The following is a 19,193-nucleotide window of genomic DNA, read 5'->3' on the forward strand; positions in this document are numbered from 1 at the left end:
CCTGGTTTAGCTCCATAGCCTTTTATACTCTCATGCTGCATGAGAGGAGAACCTTTTTCCATCGGCCAGAAAGGTCTTCTGGGTTCTACATGTGGTTTTGCAATTGCTTAATAATCATTCCAAAATTTTTACTACATTTTTCTTTAGTGGAGGTCAGCAAACTTTCTTTATATGATCATGTAATAACATTTTGGGCTTTAAGGACATAATGTCTCTATCATAACTATTCAAGTTACCTTTTTAGTACAAAAGTAGCTATAAACAATATAAAGAGAATGTAGATAGCTGTGTTCCAATCAAACTTTATTTATAAAAGCATGCACTGGGTAGAATTGGGCCCATGATCTTGGTTTGCTGACACTTAACAAAGTACATCAGTTGAACTTAGCAACAGCCTCTCATTTCCATTGTTCTTAAGATTTATCCCATATTTCTCAAACACTTGAGGCATAATCAGTTAGCTCATGCCTTTCTATTGGCATATCACCCAACCTGGTGAAAGTTGTAATGACTGAATGTCTACCTGTGCCAGGGAACATCTGTGCTCTGTTAGTGATGGGGTCCTCATTGCCAGTTGAGTAGTAAGCTATATAGTGCCAGACTTCCATCTTAACACCTGCTTTCTTGGACTATTCCTGGCACCAAGTGGCACTGCTTGATTTCTCCAGAAAGTGGACCTAGATAGAATTTAGTGTGGAAGATACTTATTAGGGAAGTGCCCTGGGGGAGGGAGAAGAAACAGGTTGGGTAATGGGAAAAGTTGAGCTGCAATACAAATCCAAAACCAGCCTCAGTCAATCCGATAGGGAGCTCTAAAGCTGAAAGATCCAACAGAATACACCTGTGTTGGCCTTACGTGGTGGGGTCTTTCTCCTCCCACCTCCAGCCACTAGGGGTAGGTCACTTCCGGAAGGTGTGGCCTTGAACAAGTGCTCTCCGTGGCTGCTGCAATCTCTACATGAATTGAGAGGTGGAGGCTATTTGCAGGTAGTAATTTCTACAGCTAGGGCTTCAAGTATGGGCTGTGCTTCTGCCTTCACCAATTCTGGCCATTGCACATTTCAAGGCAGTTCGACCAAGGTCTGGGGTTCCCGTTTCTTTCTTCCTTTGCTGGCTGGTACTCAAATATTTCACCTGGCTCTACCTAAGATTCTCTACTGCTCTCAGAATCAAAGCCTTCCTTAAGCTGGTTACTCTCACCAGTGCTGTCTCTGCTCCACTCCTTTTGTGTGTTTGAACAGGGTGAGTAGGTAAGCACCTATGAAAGGCCTTTCACAGCATTTATGTTTGCCTTCACAAAGCAAATAATTACAGATTTATAGGGGATGGGAACAAAAAGCAACCAATAAATTAACTCAAAACTTCTGTATAAATGTTCCAACAGCTGACAAAATGATCTCCCATTGAGGGAGACCAACAGAGCCATACAGAGAGAAGCAGGCTGCACTGTGTCCAGGCTAATTTGCCCGATGCCCTGGGGCAAGTCTTTTGTGCTCTATTTCCCACCTCCTGCCCACCCATCTGTAAATTGAGGAACAGAGATTTTCACCTCCACTGCTGTCCCCTGAGGGTTTCATGACCATTAAAGATGAAAGTTGTTGTAGAACAGTGGTAAACAAGCAATATTCCTTTGGAGAAATTTGGTAGAGGAAGAAGGAGGAGATACTTAGAACAAAATTACGGAAGATGCGTTAGGTTTGGAATAAGGGGGAAGGAAGCAAAGTAATGGGAAAAATAAAGTGAAGGAAGTAGAATGGGCAAAAACAAAGTACAAACAAGAGGGCATAGGAGGAGAAGGAGGAGAAGATGGAGGAGGAGGGAGAGACAGATGAGGAGGAGGAGGAGACTGGAGAGGAGGGAGAGAAAGCAGAGGAGGAGGAGGAAGGAAAGGGAAAAGAGCAGGAAGAGGGGAAAAAGGAAAAAGGGGAAGGGAGGACCAGTTGGAGCTCTAAACTCCCAGTGGAGCAGCCTGGCCCCTTGACAAGCCATATCACATCCACACTGGGCCTGGAGCTCGCATGGAAATGACACCGACAACTCAGAAAGTGAGGGGAGTCGGGGAGACCAAGACCTTAAACAGAATTTCCTCCCCTCATCCTGCCTTGCCCTTTATTTATTTGTCCAATAAACTGGTTGGCTGGATGCAGTGCTCCCCAGAGTCGAGAGGCTAATCTGAAATAGGTTCCTAGGGAAAAAGAGTCCAGCTTCTAACAAAAGACAGAATCCACTGAACCAAGAGATACATACATGCAGATCTGATAGGTCAGCTTCTTTGATCTCCCCTCCCACTCTCTGCAGCATTTGAGTTTCTGTTGGGAAACTCAACCATTATCAGAAATCCCTTTTAAGGTCAAGAGAGAGTTGAACATTACCTTTGTCTGCAGAGTTAATACTCAAGGAATGCCATAAGAAATTTGAGATAACTGGAATTATTTTTTAAATATAGCTTTACGGTTCTCCAATCCCCTGCCAGCAGTAAAGTGGACTCCTTAAATAGGCCTTGTAAAAGTAGATTATAAAAGCAAAGATACAAGAGAAGCAGACATTTAAGCACCCCACCTGCTGTACACGCCAGTCGCCAAGGACCTCTGAATGCACACGCTAGAAACAAGCAAGATTTTTATATTCACTTTGCCTCAATTATACGGGTATCACACTCCCAGTCAATCGCCTTCACCTTTGGCAGTAATTATTCCCTATCTCAGCATTTACCTTCTTCTCCTCTTTCTTCTTGTATAATAGTTTCAGCCCTCCAGGGTGTGATCATTTCCTTGATCCAGAGGACAGAATCAACTTTGGTTTTATATAGAATCTCTCATATCTGTAGCTCAGAGCCCCGGGAAAGGCTGTGCTGACGCACATTGGTGAGCAGGAGAGAAGTTCTAATGCCCTACTCCTCTGTGTTTACTTGGGGGGAGGCACCCACCTTGTCTGTGGTTATCCGAATGTTGGAGATGTGAGCACATCACGGTAAGACACATGTTGGGGCCAGCACTGTGGTATAGTGGGTAAAGCCGCTGCCTATGGTGCCAGCATCCCATATGTGCACTGGCTCAAGTCCTGGTTGCTCCACTTCCCATCCAGCTCCCTGCTATGGCCTGGGAAAGCAATGGAAGATGGCCCAAGTCCTCGGGTCCCTGCAGCTGCATGAGAGACCTGGAAGAAGCTCCTGGCTCCTGGCTTCGGATTGGCACAGCTCTGGCCATTATGGCCATCTGGGGAGTGAACCAATGGTTGGACAACCCCTCTCTCTCACTCTGCCTCTGCCTCTCTGAAAGGCTCTGGCTTTCAAATAAATCTTTTTTTAAAAAGAGACACATATTGACTCCTGTATCATGCTCGAATCAAGGAAAGGGACTCTGCTTCCCTGACGTTAACTGCAGAGCAGCCACTGTGTGTCTTCCTTCATTTACAAGGTCTCTGAGGTTCATGTGTGTGAGCATGTGGGCAGAGTGACAAGGAAGGTCTTAACAGCTCTTTGACAAGGGGAGAAATAATGAGAAGGAGAAATCCTGGGGGACCCATGTATTGGAAAGCAATCTTAACAGACCCACTTATTAAATGCCTGTTACATGCCTGGCATTTGATGTACCTCATCTTTGGCCACAGTAGACGATTTAAGCTGGGTTCCAATCTTCGTTCTACCTCTTACTAGTTGTATAATCTTTGACAACTTAGTTAGCCCCTCTGTGCCTCTGTTTTTTCACCTGTTAAATAGCAACAATACACCTCCTTCACAACATAATTAAGAAGGATTAAATACGCAAAACTTTGATTAGTTAAGCGAAAAAGGGTTACTATCTGGCAACCATTATTATTATTATCACCCTCAAGCCATTTCTGCCATCCACACACTTTAAAATGAGGAAACCAAGGCTCTGGAGAGTTTGAATAAATTGTTCAAGGACATACAGCAATGAAGAGCAGGCCTAGATTTGAGCTCAGCTCTGCATGATTCCTGCCACTGTGGAATGACACCGCACTGCACCCAAGATAGTATCCATGGCAACCGTATAGCGGCGGTGGGGCTAGTTTTTCTAGCTATCAACAATATGCCAGTTCAACTTCCGGCATGAGCACCTCCCCCTAGCCCTGCCTATTCAGGCGTTGACTCAGCTCATTGCTTGGTCTTTAGAGGCTTTACCGTGGTCCAGCAAGAAAAATGTGCCAATAAAAAATGATTAATGGATTCTTTTCCATGTTAAGATAAGAGGACATTAGACACTGAACACTGGAGGAAGACCTGAAAATTCTATGCTTGGTTGTCACTCTGTATCTGACCTCTCTTCTAAGTCTCTCTTATTTTTTAAGTCATTTATTCAACTAATGCTTACTGAGCATTGATCACATGCCAACCACTATTCTAATGCTAGAAAAACAGCAGTAAACAAGAAATACAGAGTGCCCACTCTCAAAGCTAACAGCAATCATTGTAAAGATGTCATAATTGAATAGCAAGACAGAACGAGACCTTAGAAATCATCTCGCGTCTCACTAAGTCGGACCACACAAGAATGTCTTTAATGAAAAATACTTAATTATAATAATTGAAGAAATGTGTAATTGAAGTAATTACATGAGTTAAATGAGAAAGAAAGAAGGGTCAGAGATTTTAATAGCAGCATGATAGATGGATTTAGCTAATTAGATAAGGCATTCTCTTTACACTAATTCCTCTGAACGTGGGCTTGTCAGTCAAGGAAGCCGCCACACTTGCCATCCCTCCTAACAACCTTCTCTTGACAGAAAGAGCCCTAGGTTATTTCATAAAGAAAGCTTTGCCACTGATTGGATGACACAGAAATCTGGTTCAAGTGTGGTCAGTTTATATGCTAGCCATCAACCATCTGATCGTTAAGAAAAACTCCAGGGGCCAGCATTGTGGTATGGTGGGTAAAACCACCACCTGCTATACTGGCATCCCTTATGGGTGCCAGTTGTATCCCGGCTGCTCCACTTCCAATCCAGCAGCCTGCTGATGGCCCGGGAGAGATAGCAGAGGATGGCCCAGGTGTTTGAGCCCCTGCCACCCACATGGGAGAGTTCTTGGTTCCTGGCTTCAGCCTGGTCCATCCCTGGCCCTTGTGGTCATCTTGGGGAGTGGGCCAGCAAATGTAAGATTGTTTCTCTGTCTCTCCCTCTCTCTTTGGAACTTTGATTTTCAAATAAATACATATGTCATTAAGAAATAAAAAATCTATATAATAAAAGTTCAATAGTATAACTATCTAAGATATCCAGTATTTTCTCCAGAGTTATAATGAGGTAAAGGGAATTGGCAGAACCTATTCTTAATGAGGACTTCAAGTATATGAAGTCATTAACAAAACAACCAATGAGGTAGATACCATTACTGTCCCTGTTTCACAGAGGTAGACATAGAGGCATGTAGACGTTAGGTATCCTGCACATCTAGTAAGAAATAGCATCAGTGTTTGAAAGCAGAGAGTTTAACTCCAGAATATATGCTCTTAGCCACTTCGCATTTCCAAAGGGAGGAGAAATGAGAAAATTCTCCAAGAGGAGCCCACAAGGAGACAAGCAGAGTCTTACACATGGTGTCAGGGTGTAGATCTACAGACTGCTGCTCCTGAGGGGGCAACAAAGAAGAGTTGAGTGTTCAGCACTATTTGGGAACACAAGTAAGGGATGTTCTCAGATTCCCAGGAGGACATCGTCTTCTCTATTGCCATGTGCTCCCTTTCAAGAAGCATTTTCTGTGTACTAAGGCAATTTGAGCAAGTTTCTTGTAGCCCACTGCCTAATGCTGCTTTCCAGCAATGAGTTCCCCACAAGTAACGTTCCAGAATTTTTAAATCACATGTTCTTTAGAAAAATATTAAACATACAATAAAGGCACATGTCTCTGGAGTACAATGTGATTCAGTAAAAGTGTGAGTACACAATATGAATTGATCAACTCAGGACACTCATCATCTCCATCTCCCCATCACCACCCCATATTCAGAGCATCTGAACTCCTCCCTTCCAAGCAGTCACTGAATATTTTGTAGGTCCTTGTGAGCTCTAGTTCCCCCATTGTTCCACAGAGCACTAGAAACGATTCATTTCACCTGACTACACTTTGATATCTGTCTTCCAACCTCTGCCTTATCCTCTTGCCCCTCAACTCCACTCAATCACTAGAAATCACCATTCTACATGCAAATTGCCCTGCCTTTTTTCAGAGAAAAAATATATTAGGAAGAAGATGCAGTGTTGGTCTTTCTGTGTCTGAGTTATGCCACTTAACAAATGCCCTCCATCCATTCTTCTGAAAATGATAGGATGTCATTCATTTCTATGGATGAATAATCTCTCTTGCTGTCTATATACCACATTATCCATTCATCTGTTGATAGGCATATCAATTGCTTCCATATATTAGTTATCATGAATAGTGCAGCAGCGAACAACGGAGTGCAGGTATCTCTTTGATGGGCTGACTGTATTTCCTTTGTATATATACCCAGAAACAGGACAGCTGGGTCATACAGGAGATCTAGTTTTACATTTTTTAAGGAACTTCATGTTGCTCTCCATAGTGGCTATACTAATTTATGTTGCCACCAAGTGTATAGGGTTGCCTTTAAGCCATATCCTCACTGGAATTTGTTATATTTTGTCATTTATTGATTCATTCAATTGAAAGAGGGAGAGAGAGAGAGAGAGAGAGAGAGAGAGAGAACATGTCCTTCTACTAATTCACTCCTCTAATGTGTGCAATAGCTGGAGCTAGGCCAAGTAGAAGTCAGAAACTCCAACTGGGTCTCCCAAGGTGGTGGCAAGGATCCAGGTACTTGGGCCATCATCTGCTGTCTCAGAGGTGCATTAACAGGAAACTGGATCAGAAGCAGAGGCAGGACTGAATTCTAGGCGTTCAGATACAGGATGCAGGTTTCCCAAGTGGTAGCTTAACCTGCTGCACCACAGCACCACCTCCTATTTGTCTTTTTAATAATAATAATTTTTTTAAAAAAATTAAAGAACTTGCTTTTTGAATAGTTTTACATTTATAGAAAAAAACTGGACAAAAGTACAGAATTCCCTAATATTCCCCTAACCCCTCCTTTCAACTTCCCATATTATAACCATCTTGTATTAGTGTGACACATTTGTTACAAACAATGGCCCAATATTGGTACACTATTAAATAAAGTCTGCAGTTTACATTCAGGTTAACTCTTTTTTTTAAATATTTATTCATTTATTTATTTGAGAGTCAGGGTTACAGAGAGAGAGAAGGAGAGGCAGAGAGAGAGAGAGAGAAAGAGAGAGAGGTCTTCCATCCGCTGGTTCACTCCCCAATTAGCCGCAATGGACAGAGCCACACCGATCTGAAAGCAGGAGCCAGGAGCTTTTTCCGGGTTTCCCATGTGGGTGCAGGGGCCCATGGACTTGGGCCATCTTCTACTGCTTTCCCAGGCCATAGCAGAGAGCTGGATCGGAAGTGGAGCAGCCAGGACTCAAAGTGGCACCCATATGGGATGCCGGCACTGCATGATGGCAGTTTACCTGCTATGCCACAGCGCCGGCCCTTCAGGTTAACTCTTAATGAAACATATTCTATAGTTTGTTTTATTTTTTATTATTTTAAAGCGTTTGTTTTTGAAAAGCAGAGTGACAGAGAGCAAGGGAAAGACAGAGAGAGAAAGAGATCTCTCATCCACTGTTTCAGCCCCATTATGGCTCAACTGTCAGAGTTGGACCTGGCTGAAGCCAGGAACTCCAGGTGGGTGCCCTCCATGTGTGGCACAGTCTCAAGGACTTGAGCCATCTTCTGCTTCTTCCCCAATTGCATTAGCAGGAACATGGATGGGAAGTGGAGCAGCTGGGACTGAAACCAGCTCTCAGTACGGGATGCCAGCATTACAGTGGCAGCTTAACCTGCTGTGTCACAATGACTGCTCCTACAAATTTTTTAATAAAAGTAAATCTTTATTAAGTGGAAATGGCTTTCAAAATAGGTCACAGGGGTATGCTATATGTAAGAGATACATCCAAGCCTAAAGATTTGGAAAGTTTGAGAATTAAACACACACCAGGGAAAAGCAAACACAAAGGGAAAATAAGGGTGGAAATAGTAGTTCTAGACAACATGGAATTCAAGACACAGATCATGAAATGAGGAAAGATGGCTACATGAGAGGGAGGATGGCTACACGAGAGGGAGGATGGCTACACGAGAGGGAGGATGGCTACACGAGAGGAAGGATGGCTACATGAGAGGGAGGATGGCTACATGAGAGGAAAGATGGCTACATGAGAGGGAGGATGGCTACATGAGAGGGAGGATGGCTACACGAGAGGGAGGATGGCTACACGAGAGGAAGGATGGCTACATGAGAGGGAGGATGGCTACATGAGAGGAAAGATGGCTACATGAGAGGGAGGATGGCTACATGAGAGGGAGGATGGCCACACGAGAGGAAGGATGGCTACATGAGAGGGAGGATGGCTACATGAGAGGGAGGATGGCTACATGAGAAGAAGGATGGCTACATGAGAATAGCCGTTTGGGCTGGGCTAAGATAATATCTCATTGTAGTTTTGATTTTCTTTCTCCTGACAGCTAATCATGTTGAACATCGCTTCAAAACCATGGTGGCCATTTGAAATTCCTGTGTTAAGAAGTATTTAGCTGGATCTTCTGTCCATTTTCAATCGGGCTACCAGAAATCAATGTATGTATTTACAGCCAACTGATGCTTGCCAAAGGCACCAAAACCATGCACTGGAGAGAAGACAGCCTCTTCAGTCAAGAGAGGTGGGCGCCGGCACCGCGGCTCACTAGGCTAATCCTCTGCCTTGCAGCGCTGGCACACCGGGTTCTAGTCCCGGTAGGGGCGCTGGATTCTGTCCCGGTTTCCCCTCTTCCAGGCCAGCTCTCTGCTGTGGCCTGGGAGTGCAGTGGAGGATAGCCCAAATGCTTGGGCCCTGCACCCCATGGGAGACCAGGAGAAGCACCTGGCTCCTGCCTTCGGATCAGCGCAGTGTGCAGGCCACAGCGGCCATTGGAGGGTGAACCAACGGCAAAGGAAGACCTTTCTCTCTGTCTCTCTCTCTCACTGTCCACTCTGCCTGTCAAAAAAATAAAAAAAAAAAAAAGAGGTGGGAAAACCAGGCAGCCACACGTCGTAGACTGACCCTGGATCCCCACCTTTCACTCCATAAAAATTCAACTCAAGTGGATCTAAAGCCTAAATATAATTCTAGAAACAATGAAATCACTGGAAAAGAAAACATCAAGGAAGCACTCCAAGACATGGGCGTAGGCAAAGTTCTTTGAATAAGGTCCCAAAAGCACAGGGAACAAACTTTACAAATGGGATTCTATGAAACTAAGAAGTTTCTCCACAGCCAAGAAATCGATCAACAGAGAGAAGGAACAACCAAAAGAATGCGAGAGCATTTTTGCAAACTATTCATCAAAGGGTTAATAGCCATACGATTAAGGGCCTCAAGATTTATAACTTTTGTATAACACTGTATTTGATTTTTTTTATCTTTCTCCTGTCCTTTTAGGTACCAACATTGTGACTCAGTCCTGAAGAGGAGATGTAAGGAAAGAGGACTGTGAGGGTTAGGTTACCATCTGAGAGTCCTCTGTCCTGTGTCTGCCACGTGGGGATCTGGCTGCTGACTGGCAGCTGTCACAGCACACTAGACATCACTCTGTAGGAAGCCGCAGCTGCCAGGCACAGCACACCTCACACGCCCGTCTCTCCTGGGCACAACCCCGGATGTGAACACTCTGCTGCTTACCTCTCACTCCCACGGCGCTCCACTCCCTGTCCCCACTGAGACGCTCGCTCCTCCTCTCCGTTCCGTGTTTGTGCAGGCAACCTCTGAAATTCCATGCCATGAAAGTGAGTTGCAGGTAGGCTTGTCCCCTCTTCCTCACGAGATGGATTAGTTAGAGTCGCTGCTTCACTTACTCTCTCCCATTTTCTGAGCCTCCTGTTTTTGCTGGTTTTATATACCCTGACTATGTATATAACTTCCTCCAACTCTTCCACACTCTTTTCAGATTCTTAATTCATTCAGAGGGTTGCATGGTTAATAACTACCATTTGTGTTTTAACAAAAATAAGTTGTTTAGGTAAAAGAAGCTCTGAAATTGGGATTTAATTTAGGTTTCTAGTAAGGAGAATTTTGGACAGAAACTAGTCTCTTCACAAAGAAATTGATCTCTTTTATTTATCACAGTGTGACTTCACTATTAGAACTGGGTGCAAATGGTAAGATTTACTGTAAGAGAAGATGCAAACCGCTTCTTATTTATAGGACTAGAATAAGCTTTACCCACCAACCCTGATTAGTAGACTATGTCTGTCTATCTCATATGCAATAGGACAGTGATATTGAAAATTCCTTAAGCAATACAATGATATTATTAGCAAGGAGAGTGAAAACATGTAAATAACAACCCCATGAGAAAAAAAAATACACAGCAAAGTTTCTCCTTCAAATTTCCCTTGATTTTTCCTTCTTAGTAAGGACGAGAGCACTGCCAAGTTTGAAGCTTATAGCTTCAGACGTTTCTGAGTTACACAATCACAAAAAAGAGATTGAAGTATTTTCTTTGAGAGGGGGACTGGAAGGAGGAAGAAAGCCTATGTGGTCTGACTTCGAAGCACAGAAGCTGGTGGAATTGTATCAGTTCAAACTTTCAAAAAAGAAAAAACAGCGAAGCCCTCGCTTCTGGATGAGCCATGAAGCATAGCCATTTCCAGGCTAAATCTTCTTGTGATGAGAAAGATGAATATCCTGAAATGTCATAGGACAAATGGCAGCTGGTTCATAATTACACTGCGTTTCTCTGCTGCTCAGTGGGTCCAGGTCCACAGTAAACTCTAGCTGACTCCAGCAATAATTACCCACATAAATACGCTGATTTCTGGGGAATAAATGTTTACAAGGCTTCCAATACGAACCTCAAATCAACTCCTGGATATGGTATTATTAAGCTCATTTTATGGATAAGGAAGCAGAGGCTCACCAAGTTTAAATACCTGCCTTAGGGCACATAGATGTTAATTGGCACAGCTAAGAGTAGAAACCCAGAGTTTCTGACTTCAGATTCTGGCCCATTTCATTAGGCTATAAAACATGAGTATGCCAGCCAATTAGGCTGTCACTGGGCCACTCAAGCGAGATACTCTGCATCTTTCTACCATCACACCCTTACTTGTGAAACTTAAAGTAGATTTGGGGCCCATTAGAGAGGAATAAGAAAACTAAAAAATCCATCTCATTACATAAGTACCTTCAGTTTGCTCTACCACTAAGTCAGACTACAGGAGCAAGAGTTTTTAAATGGAACATCCAATGACTGGTTTTCCATGACGCTTTTCAAGTTTTTTTTTTTTTTTTCATTTTTGAAACTGAATAAATCCTAGAACAAATGTTGCATTCTATCATTAGCCAAGTGTTGTGAAGTTCAACTATGCAATAGATGTTGTCCTAAGTCCTGAGGATATGAAAAGGAATAAGAGGTATCCTGGCACAAGAACCACTTCCAAATATGTAGAAGAATGAAAGAAGGAATACAAGTGTAATAAGAGAGTGGACAACGTACAGAGGAAAAATCAGATACCCTGCTAAGAAAGTCCGAGGGCAGAGAAATCTTCCTGGAGGTGATCAGTGAGCTTAAACTTGAAAGAAGAATAGGGGAAAAGAGAGGGAAGTGCACTGCTGAAATTAGCTCTGTTCATTAATTTGAATCGCATGAAGTTCCAAGAGTGAGAAGTGGGGAGAAGCAAGCCTTCTAGATTATTCAGCACACTCATGAGTTCCCCAATGGCCATCCTTTGTGTCATGAGATAGGGTTGGCTCCAGATCAATTAATGACGAAGGTTTTGGCCTCAGCTTCAGGACCCAGACTTTGTCTCCACTCGCAATAAGGTGGTAGATTTTATCAGGGGACGATTTTTAAAGGGTAGTACCTTTATTTTTAGAAAGACAAGGTATCTTCTTAGGTTGAGGAATTGAAAAAGATCTTGGTGGTTATTATAATAAGCTCAAAACCTCAAGAGATACGTTGTCTGGGGGCCCAGAGTTGTGACAGCAGGTTAGCCACCAACGCTGGCATCCCATATCAGAGTGCTGGTTTGAGACCAAGCTGTCCTGCTTCCAGTCCAGCTCCCTGCTAAGGAACCTGGGAAATCAGCAGAAGATGCCCCCAAGTACCTGATTCCCCGTCATCCGTGTGTGAGGCCTGGGTGGTGTTTCCAGCTCCTGGCTCCAGCCCAGCCAGGACCAGCCCCTGCTGGATGTTAAGACCCCTTGGTGACTGAACCAGCATTTCAAAGGTTCATTCTCTCATTCTCTCTCCCTCCCTCCCTCCCTTCCTCCCTCCCTCCCTCTCTCTCTCTCTCTCTCTCACACACACACACACACACACTTTCTCTGTCACTTTGCCTTTCAAAAAAATAAAATTTTAAAAAACAGAAAAAAAATATGTTGCCTAGAACAGTCCCAAGGAATCGACTTTTCTCAGAAAAGGAACTGAATTTGTTTTAAAAATATACATTGTTAGAAACTGTAAGCGCAATTTTTCTTTAAAAGAAAGAAAAGCTTTCTTTGGGAGGTTTTAGAGGACTGTCTAAAGTCATCTGAAAGTGAGAATAAAATCTTGGAGGACAATAGATATAAAAGGGAAAAACAAATGCTTCTGGATCAAAGAGCCCAAAAAGAGGGGATTAGAAAAGGAGTGAGAATGGCCTATTTGTTCTAGGTGCAAAAGAGTTGCTCCAGTCCAAAGAAATTCCACAGAGCAAGATAAGAAGAGCTGAATCAAGAAGAGTCTAAGTGAGTCCCAGAAACTGCTCTTTTTAAAGCTAAAGACAGCCTACCCTGTCAGCAATGGGCGGACCACTCCTTGAAAGTCAACATAGCTATACGAAGGCTTTCTAATAAGTTAGACCAGTCTAAAAGTAAAGAGCAGCCTAGAATACTTACAGAATTATTGGGGTGACTTTCAAGGTGAGTTGGCTATGAGAGTTAGGGTGTAGCATTGTGTTGGTTATTTTAACAAACTACTGGGAAAAAATTAGAAATCTCAACTGTAGCATCTGTCAATCTCTGTGCTATGAGTACTCTCCCATGGATCATTTCAGATTTCCAATGTCATGTCCCTGGACCCAGAGGTGGGAAGAAATGTGCACACCAAACTCCTGTGAGCCTGTGCAAGCCAGCACCATCACATTATAGTGGGGCTACCGTCTTTGGCACATGCACAAAATTTGTGAAATTTGGACTCTAAGAGAAAATTTACTAACAGGGGCATGCGGAAGACAATAAAAGAGCAAGTCCTGGCCTGATTTAGATGTGAGTCTGCCGCCACACTAATTGCTGGGTGAGATTTACCAGCTCAGAGTTCAGACAGTTTTTACTTGAACAATAGACGATCTTATTGATGAGAGCTCACTGACTTTTTATGTCTTGCTGTGAGAGTGCCTACAGAAAAATATATATAGAAACATAAATGTCTGAAAAGCTAATGTCTGATGTTGGGAGGATGTTCAGCGCCAACATACACCAACGTGCCCATATGCCTTCCTTACAGTTATCCTCTCTCTTTTGGTTGGTTGGTAGCTGTGTTGTGCTGATGGTTAAATATTTGAGTATCATTCTTCTTTTGGCCAGACCCATAAAACAGACAGGACAGATATCACTTATCCAATAAATTTAAGGGTATTTCAAAGAGTTTATGGAAAATCAGATTAAAATATGTTTATTTTTGGTGAACAAGAATTTTGAAACCTATGCTTGATTTTTTTTTCATAATATGAATTTCTGTATTATTGGATAACCTCTTGTTATACATGGATTTCAAAATTGTTTGCGCCAGAGAAAATCTCTTTTATAATTCTATTTTCCATGTATGTTCTGAAGCTCCTAATTCTGCTAGCCTTCCATATCTTGGTAGAGAAGGAAAGGAATGGACTGAGGACAGAAGTTGAACTACTGAATACTCAACTGAACCCGGGAACCAGCAAGGAAAATGAAAGACTAGAGGCATAGCCTCCTATTGCAGAAAAAAAATGTGGGAGAAAGAAATGTTACTCAAGGCCTGTTACATTCAAAAGCAGAGGAAAAATAAGAATCGCATGTCAAATGTGCTCAGGGGTACAGACTTCAGAGATGTCAACCACCACTTCTGTTTAAGACTCTTCCAAGGGTGATGCTCTAGCCAAAAGGGATGTCAGGGCGGGGATAAAAACCTTCTTAGAAGACAGATTTCTTAGGATTATACAATGCCACAGAACAAGGCACAGCAAGGCCACTGAGGCACAGGAAGGATCAATTCTGCACACGAAGCCTCGAAGAGCTTTATCTGCAAGCAAAACCTACACTCAACTTGGTTCTCAGGAACCAAGTAAAGGGCTCCAGCAGTGAGAGGCAAAATAAGAACTTGTAGGGGTAGAGTTGTGGCACAGCAGATTAAGCGGTCACCTGGGATACTGATGTGAGCAACCGCTTGGTTTGAGTCCTGGCTACCGCACTTCTGATCCAGCTCCCTGCTAATGCACCTGGGAAAGCAGCAGAAGACGGATGAGGTACTTGGGCTCCTGCACGCACATTGGAGACTCAGATGAAGCTCCTGGCTCCTAGTTTTGGCTTGGCCTGGCCCTGGCCATTGCAGCCATCTGGGGAGTGAACCAACAGATGAAAGATCTTGTTTTCTTTCTCTGTATGTCTCCCCCTTTCTCTGTAACTCTGCCTTTCAAATAAATAAATAAATCAAAAAAAAAAAAGCATGGACAAAGTACATGAGGCTAAGCATGTAATCATGTATGAACCAGTAAGTTATGTATCACAGATTATATTTAAAGTAACTTGTGGATTAGACTGGGAGAGAAATCTGGTTGCTAAACCCTCATGGGATAAGTTCCAAGGTTAATGAACCTCCTGCCTGAAGTTCAGTCCTGCTGAATGACAGAAACCGGCTGATAACAAACAAGATGATTTTTTATGTGTCACTTGGTTGTGTCTTTGACACTGACAGTGACTGGCCTTGCTTCTCCAGGTCAGTGGGGCTTCTTACCTTCAGTCTCCACATTAGTAGCCCCTCTTCATTAGAACTACTGCTCACGAAGGGTGGGTTAGTGTTACTATCCTTATGGTCTAGGAGTAAAATCCACATTTGCAGGCTTTGGGGTCAACTTAAGAGACAGGAATGGCAATTAACATTCAGTTTGCTCTCTAGCAGTAATTGGCCAATACTTGACACTTAGCTGCTGTGTTGAGAGGGATTCTGAGGTTCCACATCAGATAAGCAAGGGAGCTTTGTCACTATTGATATTCTGAGTGCTGCTGGCCTGCCAATACTAACAAGGATTTTAAGGAAGAGTTCCATAGGAAGAAGAAAGAGTAACTGTTTTGGCAAGAGCCAAGCTTCCGTTTGAATGCCAGCTCCTCCATTTATTTGCGTGTTTTGGGGAAGACAGCTCGGAAGTCTAAGTCCACAGTCTCTTATTTGTGTAAGGGCAATAACAGCACCAACTCCACAGAACTGCAGGAAAATGATTTAGCACACGTTAAAAGATAGCATATCCCAGGCACATGACTAGTAACTCAAAGTACGCTATTTCTTCTCCCTGACAAGAAGTCACGCTTTTTCATGCAAAAATCTCAGACATATCAACTAGTATAAATATCTTCTGATGGAAGCATGAATAAAGGCTGTAGGTCTTTTCAGTCTGGGACAGAATGTTACAGAGACCAAAGTGACTGTCAACAAGTTTGTCTCTCTTTGAGGGACACAAAATTGAGAGGCAAGGACTTGAGTGGAAATGTAATTTAATACACAATCAAATAAAAATTCTATAGCTTTAGAATCAGAGACTATTCTTGGAATGGACTCTTTTCAGTACCATAAATTCAACCAACTGAATTCTTTAAGTATCTGCCTTGTCAACCTTCTGAAATGCAGGTTGATTAGGTTCAATGGGAAATCTGCATTTCATCATGGAAATCGCACACAACCTCCTTGACTTTGTCTCCCAAAGAATAGCAATTTAGACTACTGTGTGCAAAGCATGAAGTAAAAACACAGGTAGAAAATTTAGTTCAGACATGACAAACAGGAGGCATACATATGCATAGCCCAAGAAGCATGAAAAAACACAGGATCCAGTCTCATTGCACAGGCTTCCATAAAAGAAAAACTCCCCAAAGGGAGTCTTTTATCTTACAAATAGTAGTTTGTAAGAATGGAGACATTACAAGAAAAGGAGACGCATTAGATTGAGTGAGTTGATGTGTCTAAATATTAGGGCTAGGAGAACTCAATTATCAAGGGTAAATGCGACAAGAGCACGTCTTGTCAAAGAAACCAAGCTCCATTGGATGTTTCTTAACTCTGTGCTTCTTTTGAGAAGGTTTCCTGCACAACCCAAGAGAATTTGACTCTCTAATAACCTGAACAAATAAAAATGTGTAGTGGAAGAAAAAGTGTGCATTTTATGCCTTTCATTTCTAAAACAACAGTGAATCGTACACTAGATTTAGCAGGTTAATTAAGGAGTCTGTTAGCAGTGAGGTGAAAACTGGCACACTCCCAATTCTTGCTCCCAACACCAGCCAAGACATAGACATAACTGATGTTTCTCCGATACAACCAAGATGTGTCACCTAATCCAGAGAAAATGCATTATCTATAACAGGCTTAAAGTCGGATTGGAGGTCGGAACGCTGCCAGTGTTTCCAGATCAAGGAAGAGGCCTCTGAAAAGCTGAGTAAGCTGTTTGGCTGATCGAACAGTTAAAATTGAAGGGACAGTTCAATGGACTGACACTGGTTAAGAGAATCATTTAGTCAAGTTCATGGCATACTCTTCCTCGGTCCTGTACCTTTAAATCAAATTGACTGTCCCAAGGAACATGTGGCTGGTGGCCAGTTCCCATGAGAGGTACAGACAGCCCATTCCTTGCAATTATTCTTGCCCTGAGCCCCCGTTCACCCCCACTGAGTATTTGGAACACTAGAAGTGCGGCAAACAGAAAATCCAATTCAGTGTAACACGTACTAATTAGCACCCACTATGCATTTAGCACTATGCTTGGTATTATAGGTGTTCCTGGTATTGTGAATACATAGGTCAACAAAACATGACTCTGACTGCAAACAGCTCACTGTTGAGTTAGGAAAACCAATGACAAACAAATAGTTATACTGCAGATGGTTAAAGGTAGATATAAACTGGAATGTCAAAGGACAGTTATTTCAGAAGTTGACAGAGAAATGGTGATCCTTACAATGATTAAAGTTCACTCTGTGAGCAAAAGAGAGCAGTGCCTTCCATGCAACGGAGATAAGAGCCAATGTGTGGAGAGGTGATTGTGCATGGCGTGGCTAAGGGATAACAAGAGGGAGTTCAGGTGGCTGAAAGACAGAATCTAAGTTCTAGTCTGAGATTCTGACCCTGTGGGACATGGGTCAGGTGGGGGGAATCTTGATCCCTTCCACAGCCTCCTGTAAAGGCCCCAGTAGTAGCACCCCACCCAGCGGAGCCTGCAGGCCTAAGAACCCAATGTCATCCATAACAACATCCTGTGTCCTCACTCCCTCCTCGTGAGATTTAATTGCTCGTATTTTTTCTTGAGCAAATATTTATAGCACAGCTGCCGTATGCTAGCAGTATGAAAGACACTGAGAGAGAAGTCTGGTCATCCAATGGAATTAGCGAAGATTCCAAGTAACGTCTGAAATCAGATGGAGGTCAGGCTTTAGATTCCACACTTAGCAGCTGTACAATTTTAGACAAGAGCTTCATTTCCTCAGATGAAGAAAACACTGGCATTTTCCGGTAGCAAGGCTATGAGGATTAAATGACACAAAACATGTAGAATACTTAGAACATTGCCTGGGACAAAAAAAAAAAAAAAAAGTCCAGTAAGTGTTGACCCTCGTCATTGCCTTTGGGTGCTTGGATAAACACTGCATAAACGGGGCTGTCAGCATAACCTTTAAATATGGGAGGGTCTAATTTGTTCACTCTGCCTGTCTCCTCCTCACCCTGTCAACAGAGTCACTTCTGCAGCAGAAGCCACCTCCTCTCATGACTGCAGGGGCTCATCCCAGACTTTCAGAATAGGTCAAGTTTGGGCTATTTCTCCCAGAGAATCATATGCATTCCTCACACAGCATCACGACCCTCAGAAGTCTACCATGTCTCCTCAACTTCAGCCCGTACTCACATCCAATGCAGACAACAGGTGCTGTTGGCAGCACCTGCAAAACTCATTTATTTCAATGTGAAATGAGCTTGTTCCTGACCAACTGCCCGGGAAAGGTAGGAACGAAGGGACTGGTCAGAGGCTGGTGGTCCCCAGAGTGTGATAAGCCAAGGTCTGACATTGGAGAAGTTGTCTGATTTTTACATTCAGCAGATTCAGCCAAGGAGAAAGACTGAAAATAATGTCTGTGTTTGGTATGAGGTAGAAAAAAGTGGGGAGAGGACATGAGCTCAGGACACAGTGAGGACAAAGTCAGCAAGGCTCGTGGGACCTCAGCTGCCCATGGCAGAATCTGGGTCCAAGGAGACCCAGACATCCTGGGATTAGCCTTGCAGTGAGAGGCTGTGTCTCTGATTGCTGAGCCTAAGGGATTTAGAAGGAGCCCAGAGCAAGGGGAAAGGAGGGTGAGGAAAAAAGAGATTAAAGCGACTGCCATTGTCCACAAATAAGGGAAAAATAAGTCCAGGCAGCAGAGTGGTTGAAAATCTGTGCCAGTTTCTATAGCAGGATGCCACCTGCAAGCTGGTCACTGTGACATTCTGAGAACAAAACCAAAGGGAGGCGTACATGGTAACCAGCAGCTGCCGCGCGCCAGGATACGGCAACCCGGGTGGAAAGTAACCAGTGTCGCCAGAGAGCCCTCATGCGGAGCTGCGCATCCGAGGGTGGCCGGTGCCCCACTGACAATGGATGATTTAACTACAGCCTCCTGATTAACCTGCCAGAAACTGAAAAATAAGAACAGGGAGACAGAGAGGGATGTGCTAATGAACCAACGACTGAAAGAGAGAGATCCCGAACAGTCAGTTTCAGACAAGTAGTTTGCTTTCTGTGCTGAAGTGCAGCCTCAGTGTTCCCATACCTCTCCTCTCAGGAATGGACAGAAAGGGGCTGTGTATGTGTCCTCTTCCTGCTTTTATCAGAACTGAGGACAGGATGTGATCCCAA

General features: G+C 43.4%; 1 long non-coding RNA gene across 4 annotated transcripts in view; it reads right to left on the reverse strand.

The window, feature by feature from the left end:
* LOC149125274 (uncharacterized) overlaps window positions 1-19,193 on the reverse strand; it is a 220,174-nt gene that overhangs the window by 128,358 nt on the left and 72,623 nt on the right. The window contains exon 4 of one of the 4 annotated variants that reach the window (XR_016211363.1): window positions 9,628-9,848. The exons of 2 other annotated variants lie outside the window; for them this stretch is intronic. This is a non-coding gene — a long non-coding RNA (uncharacterized LOC149125274). Of the gene's footprint in view, window positions 1-9,627; window positions 9,849-19,193 lie in introns of those variants that run through there. One more of the 4 variants, XR_016211361.1, reaches the window with a different exon arrangement.

This window comes from Oryctolagus cuniculus, chromosome 7, assembly GCF_051225735.1.
Source record: "Oryctolagus cuniculus isolate XC-2025 breed Fujian yellow rabbit chromosome 7, ASM5122573v1, whole genome shotgun sequence".
NCBI classification, from domain to species: domain Eukaryota; kingdom Metazoa; phylum Chordata; class Mammalia; order Lagomorpha; family Leporidae; genus Oryctolagus; species Oryctolagus cuniculus.